The sequence below is a fragment of the Felis catus genome, chromosome B4, assembly GCF_018350175.1.
Source record: "Felis catus isolate Fca126 chromosome B4, F.catus_Fca126_mat1.0, whole genome shotgun sequence".
In the NCBI taxonomy this organism is placed as follows: Eukaryota; Metazoa; Chordata; class Mammalia; order Carnivora; family Felidae; genus Felis; species Felis catus.
The window spans coordinates 129,069,877-129,085,118 of NC_058374.1; the positions used below are offsets into that span (position 1 = coordinate 129,069,877).

Below are 15,242 nucleotides of genomic sequence, written 5' to 3' on the forward strand. Positions count from 1 at the left end.
TCCAAGTCTCATTAGTCAAATTAATATCTGTACTGCAAGCAACCTGAAATTTTGGCAGCTTCAATTAAAAAAAGAAAAGGTTTAGAGAAATTAGGGACCAAGATTGCAGTTGGAGGAGAAATTAAATAGACTGTTTCATTTGGAAATAGAAAAACAACATTCAACTTAAAACATAAGATGTTTGGGGGTGGTTTTATTTATTTATTTTTTAAAGATTTCCCTGGGATGAAATCAGCCCAGAGATGAGAAGCACAAATCCAGAGACTTGGAGGCTCTGGGTTGGTTGGCCAGACACTTCTCTGCTCTAGACCTCAGTTTCCCTATGTGTCAGGAGATACAAAAGCAGTTTCCCTGGTTTTGTCAGAGGGCTGTGACAAGCCACAGGTGAGATGATGGATGTGGAAGCTCCATGAAGTGTAAAAAGTGCTAGACAAATATAAGAGTTAATTTGAATAATGATTACACTTCATATAGAGGCAAGCCACAATGATTCATAGACTGCATATCCCAGCCCCAGAGTGAAAAGGAAACAGATGTCAGTGATTGCCAGGACAGAGCCCCTCACGTGACAGGTAAGGAAAACGGGGCAAGAAAGGGTAGGGGGGCTCACTCAAGGTCAGTGACAGAGCTGAGATTAACACTGACATTTTTTCCTCTGGTCTGCTGGTTTCCCTCTCTTTCCTTTAGCAAAGAGGCCTCTGGGCCATTTTTGGGGTCATTGCTATCTTCTGCCAGAAAAGGATCCGAACAATCAAAAGAGAACAGTCTGTCTGCCAGTTTGGGTCTTAGTAAGATAAATGGCTTTTCCCAGGAAGAAAACTATGCTAACCTGAGGCTTATAGAGGATTAGTGGTTCCACATTGCCGAGAGTTTAGGTAAAACCACCAAAGCATCAACAAGAACAATAGCAGCTCACATTCACCTGCTCAGCATCTCACCTGACCCCCATATCTCACCTTATCCTCACTACATTCCTATGAGTAAGAAGTCACTATTGACTCCATTTTACGGATGAAAAACTAAGGCTTGCAGATGTTAGAGAAGTTGCGTGGGCCACCGGCTCTAAGAGGTGAAGACAGAGATTCATGGAAGCCAGTATGACTCTCAGTTTCCAGACTGTAACCACTGGGCACATCACATTTCACTCAGTCCTATCTATAGTCCTTGGAGCTGCCATTTCAGGCTCCTCACAACTGGGATGTTAACTTGCTCTCATACATAAATCCGGAGAGAAATTTGGGTCCGATCCTTTGCCTCACACAGTAATTCTGAAGTACTGTACTGAAGTACTGAAATTCTGTACTGCCTCTGTGCTGTCTTGTCGCTGAACGTTGCTCCTACTGTTTCCCCAGGCCTGGATGATCTCCTTTCCCCTACCCGGTCAAATGATACTCTTCTGTTAAGGATCCCCCAAAAGTCCCCCTATGGCAGGTCTTCCTGACCACTCAGTCCACACTGGATTCTCTTCCTCTGTTGAGTCCCTCTGGCACTTACTTTTGTACCTCCTGTGCGGCCCCTACAGGGCTCAGTTTTCTGATAACTCTTATTTTTTTCGTTTGCTGTGCAGGTCTTTAGGAGCTTTCATGTTATATCTTTAGCCACATTAGCAGCTCTTCAATGGCAATGTCAGTGGCTGTTTCCCTTGGGTCCTCCACAGTGTCTACTACATGGCCAGTGGATCACCAAATGTTGCATGTTGAAATGAACTTTTTTTTAATGAATAAAATAAAAACAATAGGAGGAAGCTACTAAGAGATGACCTTCAGTTCAATGGAAGGATAACTTCCTCCATTGACAGTTTTTTTTTTTTTCTTTTTTAACAATGGAAAGAACATTCCTTGAGAAGTCAGTATGTAGCCATCATTGGAGGTGTTTGTGCAACAGAACACTCAGGGAGATTTTGGGTGGGATTCCTGCATTGGGGAGGTGATGGAGTGAGCTTCTAAGGCTTCCAGCTGTAAGAGTCTATGATCCCATACCTGAATGAGTGAGGGAATAAATGAATTTGCAGATGTCAGTCATTCACACCTGTGCTCTCCCCACTCCCCGACCCCAGTGGCTGAGACATGCTGTTCTGCATAATTCAGTCTTTTATCTGAAAAACACTGAAGTGAAGTAAGTGGAGAGCAGATCTTATTTCCTCCATTTTCCAGATGATGAAACAGACTTATTGAGGTAAAAATAATTTGCCTGAAGTCAGAAGTTGGTTGCACACCAGAGCCAGCATTCACATCGCCATGCCAGTTCAATTTTTGCTTCAAATGCTCAGACAGCTCACCAAGGCCCCCACATCTGCTATCCTCCTTTGAATCATAGAGGGGAAGCTGGAAGAAATCCTAGAGAAATCTCAGCTTCTCCCTGTTTTGCACCCTCAGCCACGAAGCCATTTGGGTTTTGCCTCAAGCATTTCTCAGCTTGGTCCCCTTCTCTCCATAAACACTGCACTGCCTTAATGTTCTCCTGTGCAAGGGAAGCCTTTGGAATTGGGAAGGTTGGATTCACTTCTCAGCTTTGCCTCCTTGACCACGTCACTTCACCTCTCTCCACGTCAGGACAAGGGGCACAATTAGAGGCTACCTCATGGGGCCACGGTAAGTATGAAATGAACTTATATGGAAATAGGTGGATCAATGGCCCTTAGAACAGCCACTGACACATAATACATACTCAACACACGTTTAATTGTGCCTATTTATTGTTTGCTAGGGGATGCTTTTCCCTAACCTTGGGTAAGTTGTATAACAACTCTGAGGCGCAGTTTCCCCATCTGTAAAATGGAGCTAATGCTAATAGTGATCCCTACCTCCCGAGCATTTTTGTGAGAAACAGGCATGTTAATGTGTATACAGAGCACTTAGAAATTGCCTGGCAAGTTGTAGGTGCTCTGCCATTGTCACTATGATTGCTTTTTCTGGAGATTGACAATTGCACACATTCAGCCTTTTTTTTTTTTTTTTTTTTTTTTTTGCATATACTTCATGGTGTGCGTTTTGCCCTTTGGAGGTACCTCTACAGTCAAATCATCCCACGCAGACCACAACATCTGTAATTTCTTCACTACAATTTATTTTCAAGATTCTTACTTTGATTCTTTCCATTATCCCAGAACTTTTTGTGCTAGAAAGTTCCATACTCTGCTTTTTATCTTACCAGACATGATGGTGTTAATCACGTTTGTGCAACACCTCAAGACTGTGCATGAGCACTGCACACATGTCAAAGATAGAAACAAGTCAGCGGTAGAATCTGACCAACAGTGATTCCCCCAGGAAGGAGGCAACAGAAGTGCTGATTTTGGTCTGAAATAGAGATGTGGGCCTGTGTGGGTAAGTCAGGGGTTGAAGCAGATGGCTCTGTGTTGTGATGGCCTTGGGGGTTGTTTACCAAGAGGTCCCAGTCACTGCATCGTTACACCCTAGTGTGCAACTCAGCCCCTGCCTCATGAAAGTTACTTACTAAAAGTCGATTCGCATGCCTAGAAGCGAGCTTCTCCATCTGCAGATCTGGTCAGAAGCTGTGACACAGAAAGAATAAGTTACATGTTACAGACGATGCCCCAAGAGTTGTTCAGTCCCTTTTCATTCTCCAAATGCTAACTTTTCCATGAAGACTTCTTAATTTACCCTAAACTGAAATACAAATTCATTTAATTGAGTACATGGATACACTAAAATAAGTCTCTGTATGACTATCATGTCATTCCTGCAGAATATTAAGAATCCTTAAGGGCAGGGTCGATTCCTGCCTTTAGGAAATATGAGGGCAAACCTTTTACATGAATGAATAGATGAGAAATGGCATAATGAGAACTAGAACCTGGGGTCCTGTTCCTTTCTAGGAGACCACGCTGCCTTCCACAAAAATGAACCTTCGTGATCACCCCCTTAAGGCCCAGGGTTGTGTGGAATTGCACCCTGAAGATGTACATCTGAGAAAGCCATCTATGCTAATATGCTCTTTAGTTAATGGGCTACTGCAGACAGGTGATAATGATTCTGTGACAAGTAAGGTTAGAGGAATTTGGGGGGAGGGAGTGGGAAGAAGGGTCCCACCCCCATAATTCAGTGGGCCTTTTCCATGGCTCAGCTTTAAGAGAGGAAGAATTTAGATGTATGTTAAGTACCTTTACAGAAAGGAGAGGCGTGGCTATAATGGGATACATTAACAGGTCCCTGCAAGAGAAAATGCCTATCGCAATGAACTTGGCCAGCTCTCAGCTAGGGAGATCCTGAATGCAAATGCACTAAAAATAAGGAAATGGGCTTCCTCTTTTGTGCTTTTACATCATCTTCCGAAAGCCACTCTACCTGTGCACCAGCCCTCCGTCTTCTGCACTCTTCCTCCTCCTCAGGAGTCCCCTCCACAGCTCCTCAAAGACAGGACCAAGTGCAGGTCCTGATTTTAGGCCCTAAACTCTCCCTGGCCCATCCTGCAGCCCTCCAGTCCCCAGCTGGTATCACTTGACCCTCACCTGCAGACTGAGTTGTCCTTTCCCCAGCATGGGCCATCACTGACCCACTCCCTAGGAAGGAGGAGAGGTGTGGTTTCAAGAATCTCCAGTTTAAACACAACTTAAGGATGCTTTGCTGTTTTTCTTGCTAACCTGCATCCCAGTTCTGGAAGCCAAGCCTCTGCTTGCTTCCTGTGTCCCAGGCCCCATATGGTGCTTGTTCCCTGTGGCCTGAGCCTTGTCTGGGTGAACACCATGTTCTCTCCTAAGACATCCTGCTTTGTAAGCTGCCATTGAACTTAAAACACTATCCCGTCCCTACCCTTGCTGGAAACCTGTCAGTAGGCTTTCTACTTCTCTTGGACACTAAAATACTATGTAGGAAATTCAAGGTCCTGCAAGAACTGGCCTCTGCTCACCACCACATCTCATACCACACCCTTCAGTGTCCAGCTGCTCTGACCTTCTTTTAGTTCCTATAGAGCTTGCCCACCACAGGGTTTTTGCGTGTCATTATCCCTCTGATGGAGCCTTACCTTGGAAATGCCAACCCAGTGGGGTGGGAAGGTGTTTTAAAGTCTAAGAAAGTAAGGCAAGGGGCGCCTTGGTGGCTCAGTTGTTTAAACGTCCAACTCTTGATTTCGGCTTAGGTCATGATTTCACCACTTGTGAGTTCGAGCCCTGTGTCTGCACACAGTGCACAGCCTGCTTGGGATTCTGTCTCCCTCTCTCTATGCCCCTCGCCCGCTTGCTTACTATCTCTCAAAATAAAATAAAAACAATTTTTTTTAAAAAAAAGGGCCAAGAGCTTACAAAAGATGACATATTTTGTGTACTTTCTGCCCAGTACCAACATCTGGGCAGTGGAGGAGTGCATCTGAAGTGTGGAGGAAGGACAAGTTTAGGAAATGGAGACAGAGTAATGGACCCCTGAGACTGGAGATGGGGAGAGCAGGTCCCCAGGGTCCGATTGTCCTATCAGAAGCAGTCCTTGACCCCACCTCCATTTGTGGTTGAGGTGATATACAACGGTGCCCTCCTTTTTGGCTTTTGATATATAAAGATTGAGGGAAGCTGAGTCCAGCCACGGCAAGTGGAGACCCACACTGCCCTGTCTGCCCCACATTGCAATTACTTTAGTCAAGCTCCTGGCTTATTGGAGATTTATGAAGCTTTCTCTCTGTCTATCCCATTTAAAAGGCACTATGAAGAGAAGAGAAAGCTTTGAGCTGTAATGGAATGAGACTTTTTTTTTTTTTTTTTTTTTTTTTTTTTTACCCCTCTATCGGATCTAATAGAATTTAGAAGGAAGTTATTGCTTGGTAAAGCAAAAGATGAAAAGTGTGGAATGTCCCTACTAGAAGGACCCATCAAGCCCCTATGGTCTCCCTTATTATGCAGAAGCCCAAAGAGGGACAGTTCAGATCTAGAGTCAGGCTGGACATTCTTGACTAGAGAGCCCTTGCTGGCAGTGGGAAGACAAGGGAGGTGATACTCTGCATCTATGAGTCCCTGAGCAGAAGCAGTCATGATTTTCCTCAGATTCCTGAAGAGGTCTATACCCCACACCAGGTGAAAACTCTGCAGCTTCCGAACAAATGGTCCTTAACGTTAGAGAGTTTATAAAATGTAATCAAGACAACAAAATGTGTCCATAAGAAACAATCAGAGAAAAACACCAGACAGCCAATGGTTTGGTGTTAAAATGTGTTGCATGCACTATTAACAAGCTAAAAAGAAAGAAAATCAGGTCCTCCATGGTCACTAAGAATAATAATGACTAACGCTGATAGAGAGCTTCTCTGTGTCAGGTGCCACTTTTTTCCCTCATGTTTACTGACTAAATTAATCCTCACACAACCCTATGAGGTACGAAATTGCCACTACCTGGACATATAGGACTCCATGAAGGGCACAGGGCATGAAGGTGCATATATCACACAGCCCCTACCTCTGGGGATGCGTGGTTCATTGGAGGAGGCAGGCACATAAACACTGATGATACTTACAGGGGTACAAGCTATTAGCAATTTCTAAAGATGGGTAGACTAGGGGGAGAGGTGGATGCAAATAGAAGCCCCCCAGGCAGGTGGCAGGGAGGTGTGAGTTTAGATCTATCATGTAGGACAGCCTGGCCGTACTCTGTGGGTTTAGTCTGGGCAGCCAGATGAGCCCTAATTTCAGAAGCAGATCACATTCAGCCAACTGGTGGAGCAGTCCAGGTAGCGAGCCCAACCAATGGCCTAACACCTGGGATCCGGCCATTCTGTCGTCATGCCAGAACACCTGTCTCTGCAGGCAGCAGGATTCTAGGACCAGACCAAAGGCTGGCAGTTGGGATATCTGGTTCCCAACCACACGGTCTGGGATTTGGCTGCAGATGGGGACTGAGTAAGGGAAAGCAATTTTCCAGGCTTAGAACGAAGCAAGAAAGCTGAGTACCAGACAGGACCCACCCCTGCAGCTGTGGGACCTTGGCCATGTAAGCTACACCCACCTCAGTTTTCTCATCTGTGAAACAGGATACTGACATCACCTTCCATGGGGTGGTTGTAAGGTCTGAATGAAGTGGAGCACGTTTCACGGTGCCTGACACAAAGTAAGCACACAAAATTCTTATCATTTCACTCACAAACACCATCCATTGAGAACCTACTAAGCACCACATTCTGGTCCAGATGCTGCAGATAAGCAAGTTTCCAAACCTGTGTGGCTTCTGCCCTTATACAGCTCACCATGGACTGCTCTTCTTGCTGAGGATTATTGTCAGCTGAAGGTGTAGTGTTACTGTCATCTTTATTACGAGTAACTAAGGAGAGTTTGCTTTCTTCCCTACCCCCCTGTCCCCTCCATGCAACCTCCAGGAGTGCCCACATCACACTGCATGTCACCATCCTTACCTGATGTCAGGAAAGGTTTGTCATTCTTATTCATTGCCACTCGTTCCGATAGTCCTAGTGCTGCATCCTGCTCAGTCCTGCACCCTGGATCCTGACCCAGAGCAAGCCCCAGGTGTGCATGTTTGGCCTGAATAGGATCAGGCCTGGACAGAGGCCTGGATTCTTGGCCTCAGTCATTCTGGTGGGAGGTTGAGGAGGAGAATAAGGAGTGCATGTGTGGCTGGGAGAGGGGCTACTGCCCCCCAAATCTGGGGTTCACCTCTGCACTGCTGGATCCAGACCTGAGTGGGATGCATGGGGGCTCCAGGGGTAGAAGAAGACCCCAGAAGAGTGCTGAGCCCCAGCCCAGACCCGAGAATGGGACTGCACCCCAACTTCTACAGACATGAGGAAAGGAAGCTCCTGTCTTGGTACAGGAGGAGGTGTGGGCTGCAGTCCACTGTGGGGGCATCGGAAGCCACAGCTGAGGTGCAATATGGATCCATGCTTTATGGGGTCTGATGCCTGTGTGTTTGGGGCCTTCTTAATTTTTTTTTAAATTTGAGAGAGAGTGAGAGAGAGAGAGAGCATAAGCAAGGCAGAGGGGCAGGGGAAGAGAGAGAGAGAGAAAATTTTAAATAGGCTCCATGCTCATCACAGAACCTGATATGGGGCTCGATCCCACGACTCTGGAATCATGACCTGAGCTGAAATCAAGAGTCAGATGCTCAACCGACTGAGCCACCCAAGCATCCCTGGGGACCCTTTTAAGGAAAGGAATGCAAAACTAGGTTTAAAAAAGAATTTTAAATATTTTTTAAAAGATGACACATACAAAAATCACAACATTAGAGAAATAAATATTATTATCAAGTGACCATTTCTATAATGCTCCCTGTGGCTATATACTCTTCTATAAGCTCTCCATGTGATAACAATTGTATTATTCTATGGAAAACACAGAGAGATAATTAAGCTTCGCTCTAGATCAAAACAATTTATTAATGGCTTATGAAAATGCTCTTGTAGCTTCACAACTTCATATTGTAATTTCATGTAAATGTTTATGATTATAGTCAAAATATGGTAAATCTTCTATCACACATGCTTTATATATGAGCTGCTATGGGTGTACTTATGTTTGTGCTACAGCTATAAATTTTCTCCCTAAAAATATGGGAATTTTGATAAACAGTATTTGCCACAATTCCCTTCAAACCCCCAACCCCCAAACAGTCCATAATTGTTTGTGTTGCATTATCAAGTATATTTTTGACAAGGGAAAATTCCCTAGGGACCAGGTATTGGTTAGAGATGAAGCAATCCTCCATTTACAAATCTGCATTTCTCATGAGGGGAAGAAGAGGCCATGTACTAATTTCTGGCTCAGTGCATTTCAAACTTGCTTTCTCCCACCACCCATGGACCTCCAGCACGAGATGGTATAGTACATACTCATACCACAATAGGCCCTAGGCTCTATCTGTGGGTCCCACTGAAAAGTGAGTTGCCATAACAGGAAGCAATTCCTAACCAGGATGGCCAGGAATATCGTAATTATAAATAGAAATGGCCTCAACTACATAAATATAGGTCACTAACCCCAAATCAAATGTGTCCCCATCTCAATGTTCCTTTCGCCAGTGCCAAAGAGGTCCAGAGCCACTTCAAACCAACAACCACCCAGCACTAGGGGGATAATTGTGATCAATACTTGCTATTCTGGCAAATTTTATAATAGCACATTGTTTGGGGCTGAATCTTTAAGTTCCAAACATTCCAAATTTTGAAATCTAATCCTCAGTGTGATGGCATTTGAAGGTGGGGACTTTGAGAGGTAATTAAGTCATAAGGGTGGGGCCTCTGTGAATAGGATTAGTTTCCTTCTAAGAAGAGGGCAGAAAGCTAATTAGCTCTCATTCTACCATGTGAAGAAGATACAGTAAGAAGTCAACAATCTGCACTATGGAAGAGACCCTCGCCAGAACCCAACCATACCGCCATCCCAGTCTTGGACTTCCTGCCTCCAGAATTCTAAGACATAAATTTCTGTTGTTTTTAAGCCACTTGCTCTATGATATTTGTTATGGCAGCCCAAATGGATTAAGACAGACTTGCTCATGTGAACACACTGATAGGACTTCCTCCAGAGCCTCCAAATGGTCTTGGGCAGTTGGGGGTCCTGAATCTTCAGCTTCTTTATTGCCTTTAAGATAAACCCACCTCTGGTGATGAACCCTGGGGAAGAGAGGGCTGCTTGGGATAGTCTCTGCCTTTTGTCTGCTCTGTCCCTACTTGTGCTAATCTGTCCCCATCTCTCTGGGAGAAGCAGGGAAGCTTCAAGCTCCCTGAAAGAAAGACAAGGAAAAGAGTAAGAGGGGTAAGAGAAATAGCCATTTCAGATTTCTCTGAGAAATGATGCACTTGCAGTGGGCCTTCTGGCTGTGACCAAGGACCCTTCCACCTGCTAACTGTGAAGTTGATTAGCCAAGTGCCCAATTGGCCATCAGCTCTGAATTAAAGCATCACACTCATTTCAATAGGGATGGTGGAGAGGCCTCTAAGTTGGAAGAACAAATGCACCAAGCTTTGAAAGACCTGTAGAAACATCTGCTGTCACATCCTCTGGGAATCAGAGTGTCTGCACTTCACAATTCCATTCTTCAAGCTCGGTTCTGGGTCTTGAGTACTGATCCAGAGCTCAGGGGGAAATAGAAGCAAAAATTTGATGGAGATTCCTTTAGCCCAAAGGCACCACCCAGTACCATCCCTAAACACCATGTTTTCAAAACTTTTGGCAAAAACCTAAGTTTTCTATTGAGAACAAGAATCTGGGAAAGCAGGTAAGACTCCCCTGTTCCCCCCCAAATGCCTGTCCTCTCTAGACATGAATGAAGGCAAGAGCAGGACTGAGCAAGTCTGGGTTAGACCTTCAGGGATACTCAGTAATCAGTTGACAGTGCTTCCTGAGCAACCTATGTGTATTTCTCATTTTCAAGAAATCATATTAAACCTCAACAAAAATAGAGTCCCACAAACTTCTGATACCTCTCCCATGATAGAGACTTAGGTACATTTGTTGAAATATTGAAATACTAAGTTATTTGAAAAAATTTTTTAATTTCCATCCTTACTTTACAGTTGCCTTATGTATTAAGTGCTTGAACCCTAAGATGAAGGCACCTATCAGGATAGAGTTCACTCAATCCAATGCCCTGTTTTTACATGGAGAATAGGGCCCAGAGAAAGAAAAAAAAATGACTTGGCCAAGATCACACAGTAAGCTGGCAGCAAAAGTAGTGTAAATACCCAGATCTTCAAATTCTTGATCCAGGACTTGAACAGCATTTTACCCCCCATCTGCTTTCCCAGAAACTTAGCCAGAGTTCCTTCCAAAGACCCAGCCTCCCACACAACCTTCTGGATGAGGCTTCTGGTCTTCTGACCAGCAGAGAGCCCCTCCACCTTCTGCTGCAAGCTTAACCACCTCACCCACTTCAAAGACATCTGGTTACATATTTGCTCCCCAAGACTTGGCTTTCAGCTCTGGCAGAATTAGGAAATACATGTTCACCTGCTCAAAGCCCAGATTGCCTATGTGTATCATTAAATTCTCAACCAGAGCATCAGGCCAATGAACATTAGCCAGAAATAGCTGAGACCTGGGAAGACTCGTGGCAAGCTGGCGTCCAGGGCAGTTAGGCAGTGCGGGGAAAACTTCTGGGCCTTGCAAAGCTGGTCATTGCTGGCATCCCTTCTGATGTCTCCTTTGAGAGCATCTCCAGCTCAGCCGTCTCTTGACCCGTACATCCAGCCAGAAGGCAATGTGCATGTTTGTTGCTTTTCTCTCCTTTATTCTCAATCGTCCAGTGGAGTCCGCTGGACTCTCCTTCTGGGATCATTTCATGACCATAGTCTCCCCATCATTCAGATACCATTCACATATCACCTCCCGTGTGAGGTCTTTCACAAGCATCCCGTTATAGTGGCAACCCCCCCCCCACCCGCCCCGACCCCATCTCATTTACCCTCTGCCCTGTTTTGGTTTCTTTATGGCACTTCTCATTCTCCAAAATCTCTTTATCCATTAGTGAAGAGGTAATGTGACCCTGTTGCTAAGACTTTCCTCTTTTCCTGCTAAGGCTGTCTAGGTTCAAATCTTGGCCATACCATTTATTGATGATAAAACCTCAGGAAAGTTACCTATATTTCATCTCTATGCCTCAGTTTCCCATCTATAAAAGGGGAGGAATAACCACATATACCTCACAAGGTTGTTGTGAAGATTAAGTTAATTCACAAAGGCACTTAGAATATAGTACCTGGCACATTGCTAAGAATACAATAAATGTCAGATATTATTGCTATTATTTGGATTTTATATTGTAGTTTGACCCTTTCCACTTTAAAGTAATTTCTGTGCACCTATATCTCCCATGTCCACAAAACCACTTAGCATATTGTTTGTGTTCAATAGAAGTTTGTCAAATAAATGATTGAATAGCCTTCTTAGTGTCCCTTCTGCCACCAAGATTTTATTCCTGCATTCTGTTCTTGAATGGACCCCTCCCTGCTCCCAGTTATAATTCACTGTCCCTCCCTGTGATCTCCCATAAGACTCTGTCCAGACTTTAACCATAGAGCCTAGAATTCATTTTTTTTTAAACATTTATTTAATTTTGGGAGACAGAGAGAGAGTGCAAGCAGGGGAGGGACAGGGAGAAGGGGAGACACAGAATCTGAAGCAGGCTCCAGGCTCTGAGCTGTCAGCACAGAGCCCAACATGGGGCTCAAACTCACGAACTGCGAGAGCATGATCTGAGCTTCAGTCGGACGCTCAGCTGACTGAGTCACCCAGGCGCCCCTGTTGGTTATATTTCTTTGATTCCCTATTCCAGCCTGAAGTGGTATTCTGTTAGTCCTAACTCTTCAGCATCAATTCAACAAATATTTGGCACGTACCAATTCTTTGTGCCCCTCTCTGTAAGGAACCAATAATCTCACTGGGGATAAGAGAGAAAAATGGGAAATATCTATAAAACAAAAGAAGTCATCATGTCAGGAGCATAAATACATTAAGCACCTACTATATACAAAGCTCTAAGTTTTTTTAAATAAAATATAAAAGCATCAATCATGATGCCGAGATGAGTCAAAAGCAGCCTTTCTATGGGTTGACAGAGGGAGATGGATGGGGGATGGGCTAGATGGGTGATGGGTACTAAGGAGCGTACCTGTTGTGATGAGCACCGGGTGTTGTTATGTAAGTAATGAATCACCAAATTCTACTCCTGAAACTAATATTGTGGTATGTTAACTAACTAAAATTTAAATTAAAAAATGGAGGGGGGAAGCAGCCTTAAATATCATCCTACCCAAGCCTGTCCCCCATCTCATTTTACAGAGGACAAAACTGAAGTCTAGAAAGGAGGTGTGGCTTGCCTAGTCTAGAGAACGCAGTTAAGGCAGAGGCGGAGTGGCAGCCCAGATGCAATACTCTTCCTTCTGCTCCCTGCACCCTTCCAAAACAATCCAGAAATTCAGAGAACATATCCCAAATGTTCTTTGCAGGAGGGTGAACTATCAAATCTATAAAATTAATTAACCAATAGTTAAAACACAGAATTATGGGCCGAGATGCTAAACTGCACTGGGAAGTACTAGTGCAGCCTGTGGTCAAAGAGGAGGTAGGACTTCACCTGGGGCGTCTCACTTACGGACGTGAACATCTAGGGTGTTCCATTTGTGGAAAGCTTTGGGAAGGCTTCCAACGAGGCCTCAGCATGTGCAAAATCAGTCATGACTAAGACTGTCCCGAGGATCCTGAGAAGGCCTAATGCCTTACAGTTTGAAGGGACCTCATCCATGCCCTCATTTTCACTTATAACTGAGGAGGAAAACAAAACTCTCTTAAGTATCACAGAATTAACCAGTCCCTTATCCAGACCTAAACCCAGGGTTCTTAGTCAAAAACAGCACAGATAAGTAGAGAATTCATAAGCTTTCAGCTAGATATGCATTTAAAAACTCACTTTGTCAATGACTATCTGCTTCTCTTAGTAAGAGGTGGGTCCAGGTGTTCTATAACTTCTTTGACCAATGGATATGGTGGAAATGATGCTCAGCCATTTTCCAGGTCCATACCTTAAAAGTGGCAGTTTCTACTTCCTGTATCTTGGGACACTCACTCTTGGATGCAGTCACCATGTTAAGAGGAAACCCAAGCCACGTGAGGAGGCCACAAGTACGTGTTCTAACTGACAGTCTCAGATGAAGTTCCAGACAACAGCCAGAACAATACCAGACATGTGAGTGAGGAGTCCTTTGAGGTGACTCCATCCCCTATGCTGGTTTGAACCACATGAAAAACCCTATGCTAGAAACCCTTACCTAAGCCAAGTCAACTCTACAACTGGGAGAGATTAAGAATAAAATGATTGTTATTGCTGTAAGCCACCATGTTTTGGGATGATTCATTACCCAACAGCAGACAGTTGGAACAAATTGTATGAAGTCTCAGCTATGGCACCAGCAGGGTCACATCTTACAGAATCAGGGCAATGTCCTCCTGGATGTTGTAGTACATACTCTTGATCAGCAACCAATGCATGGTGTGTTTCCCCACATCCAGGTTTCACAGGTGAAGAATCAATGGATAAAAGTAGGAGCGGCTCCTTTAATGATCTACAAGTGAAATTTTTGCTTCTTATTCTTGCATCTTCAGACTCTGCTGGTCTAAAGGTCTTAGGTACCCATCATGTAATGCTGCCTCTGGGGACAAAACAATGTTTCCATTAAACTGGAAGTCAAGACTTGCATTCAGCCACTTGGAATTTCTCATGTCAACAAGCTATGAAGAGAGTTACCAGGTGGGGTGATTGATCTTGACTATCAAGAGGAAATTGGGATATTCTTACACAATCAGGATAAGAAGGGAGATGTCTGGAAGAAGAGATGCTCTAGAGTGCCTCTTCTACCCCTATGTCCTATGATTAAAGTCAAATGGAAAACTACAACCCAATACAGGCAAGATGGCCAGTGACCCACACCCTTCAGGAATAAACTCTGGAGTCATCCACCAGGCACAGAAACATAAGGAACCAACTTGCTTGTTGAGGGCAATGGGAATATGGAATGTATGGTAAATGGAAGTTATAAATATCAGTTACCACTACATGACCAGTTGCAGAAATAAAGACTGAAATGGTTGTGTTTCCTCCTTATTTTAATGTGAATATATTTACATATATATTAGCTATTTTTTCTTTTGCTCTCTCATTTGCCCACAATTTAACATAAAATGTGTGTAACAGTGTTTAATCCTATATGTCAATATTTAAGTCACAAGGTATCAAAGGAGAAGTGTGACTTAGCTGGAAAAAGAATGGACACCACCTGAAGACGAGTAAAGGACTTTGTGTCCTTTCTTGGGGACAGTGTTCTTGTGTTTTTGGTTGTATATAAAAGCATGTTAGGGGGTGCCTGGGTGGCGCAGTCGGTTGAGCGTCCGACTTCAGCCAGGTCACGATCTCGCGGTCCGTGAGTTCAAGCCCCGCGTCGGGCTCTGGGCTGATGGCTCAGAGCCTGGAGCCTGTTTCCGATTCTGTGTCTCCCTCTCTCTCTGCCCCTCCCCCGTTCATGCTGTCTCTCTCTGTCCCAAAAATAAATAAACGTTGAAAAAAAAATTAAAACAAAAATTTGTTAAAAAGCATGTTAGGTGAAAGCAATATTCCTGCTATTATCATTGAGGAAAATGTTGCTGCAAGAGACATTAATGGGCACCAAGTTAACAAAGAGTAAAGTATGAGTTGATCTAGCAAGCTGGAATAAGGCTTCTGCAGGTCACACATGGAGATACCTCATGTCCATCTTTCCTTTCCAGCTGGCTGTCAGTTGACTTCAGGCCCAACACC

The 15,242-nt window shown here is 44.2% G+C and overlaps 2 long non-coding RNA genes across 2 annotated transcripts; one reads left to right on the forward strand and one right to left on the reverse strand.

Moving 5' to 3' along the window:
* Nucleotides 1–951: 951 nt before the first annotated feature.
* LOC109501778 lies at nucleotides 952–7,755 on the reverse strand. Its single transcript, XR_002744019.2, has 3 exons — nucleotides 6,948–7,755; nucleotides 3,457–3,514; nucleotides 952–1,979 (listed from the first exon to the last, which is right to left on the reverse strand). It is a non-coding gene; the product is annotated as an uncharacterized LOC109501778 (long non-coding RNA).
* Nucleotides 7,756–12,084: 4,329 nt separating this feature from the next.
* LOC123386844 lies at nucleotides 12,085–14,537 on the forward strand. The gene is made up of 2 exons (XR_006601287.1): nucleotides 12,085–13,637; nucleotides 13,961–14,537. It is a non-coding gene; the product is annotated as an uncharacterized LOC123386844 (long non-coding RNA).
* The last annotated feature ends 705 nt before the right edge of the window (nucleotides 14,538–15,242 follow it).